Source organism: Physeter macrocephalus, chromosome 10, assembly GCF_002837175.3.
Source record: "Physeter macrocephalus isolate SW-GA chromosome 10, ASM283717v5, whole genome shotgun sequence".
Lineage (NCBI taxonomy): Eukaryota > Metazoa > Chordata > Mammalia > Artiodactyla > Physeteridae > Physeter > Physeter macrocephalus.
Genome location: NC_041223.1, coordinates 78,912,316 through 78,914,077, shown reverse-complemented (window position 1 = coordinate 78,914,077; position 1,762 = coordinate 78,912,316).

The following is a 1,762-nucleotide window of genomic DNA, read 5'->3' as shown; positions in this document are numbered from 1 at the left end:
TGGTAGTGTATATATCTCCATATATGGAGATATATACACTACCACTCTCTCACTTTGTCCCAGCTTACCATTCCCCCTCCCCGCATCCTCAAGTCCATTCTCTAGTAGGTCTGCATCTTTATTCCTGTCTTGTCCCTAGCTTCTTCACGACCATTTTTTTTTTTTAGATTCCATATATACGTGTTAGCATATGGTATTTGTTTTTATCTTTTATCTTTCTGACATACTTCACTCTGTATGATAGACTCTAGGGCTATCCACCTCACTACAAATAACTCAATTTCCTTTCTTTTTACGGCTGAGTAATGTTCCATTGTATATAAGTGCCACATCTTCTTTACCCATTCATCTGTCAATGAACACCAAAACTATGTTGAATAATAGTGGTGAGAGCGGGCAACCTTGTCTTGTTCCTGATCTTAGTGGAAATGGTTTCAGTTTTTCACCATTGATGATGGTGTTGGCTGTGGCTTATCATATATGGCCTTTTTTATGTTGAGGAAAGTTCCCTCTATGCCTACTTTCTGGAGGGCTTTTATCATAAATGGGTGTTGAATTTTGTCAAAAGCTTTCTCTGCATCGATTGAGATGATCATATGGTTTTTCTCCTTCAATTTGTTAATATGGTGTATCATGTTGATTGATTTGCGTATAATGAAGAAGACTTGCATTCCTGGGATAAACCCTACTTCATCATAGTGTATGATCCTTTTAATGTGCTGTTGGATTCTGTTTGCTAGCATTTTGTTGAGGATTTCTGCATCTATGTTCCTCAGAGATATTGGCTGGTAGTTTTCTTTCTTTGTGACATCTTTGTCTGGTTTTGGTATAAGAGTGATGATGGCCTTGTAGAATGAGTTTGGGAGTGTTCCTCCCTCTGCTATATTTTGGAAGAGTTTGAGAAGGATAGGTGTTAGCTCTTCTCTAAATGTTTGATAGAATTGGCCTGTGAAGCCATCTGGTCCTGGGTTTTTGTTGGAAGATTTTACATCACAGTTTCAATTTCAGTGCTTGTGATTGGTCTGTTCATATTTTCTATTTCTTCCTTGTTCAGTCTCGTAAGGTAGTGCATTTCTAAGAATTTGTCCATTTTCTTCCAGGTTGTCCATATAATTGGCATAGAGTTGCTTGTAGTAATCTCATGAACCTGTGTATTTCTGCAGTGTCAGTTGTTACTTCTCCTTTTTCATTTCTAATTATATTGATTTGAGTCTTCTCCCTTTTTTTCTTGATAAGTCTGGCTAATGGTTTATCAATTTTGTTTATCTTCTCAAACAACAAGCTTTTAATTTTATTGATCTTTGCTACTGTTTCCTTCATTTCTTTTTCATTTGCTTGTGATCTGATCTTTATGATTTCTTTCCTTCTGCTAACTTTGGGTTTTTTTGGTTCTTCTTTCTCTAATTGCTTTAGGTGTAAGGTTAGGTTGTTTAGTTGAGATTTTTATTGTTTCTTGAGGTAGCATTGTATTGCTATAAACTCCCTCTTAGAACTGCCTTTGCTTCATCCCATAGGTTTTGGGTGGTCATGTTTTCACTGTCATTTGCTTTTAGGTAGTTTTTAATTTCCTCTTTGATTTCTTCAGTGATCTCTTGGTTATTTAGTAGCATATTGTTTAGCCTCCAGGTGTTTGTAGTTTTTCCAGATTTTTCCTGAAACTGATATATAGTCTCATAGCATTGTGGTCAGAAAAGATGCTTGATATGATTTCAATTTTCTTAAATTTATTGAGGCTTGATTTGTGACCCAAGATGTGACGTAT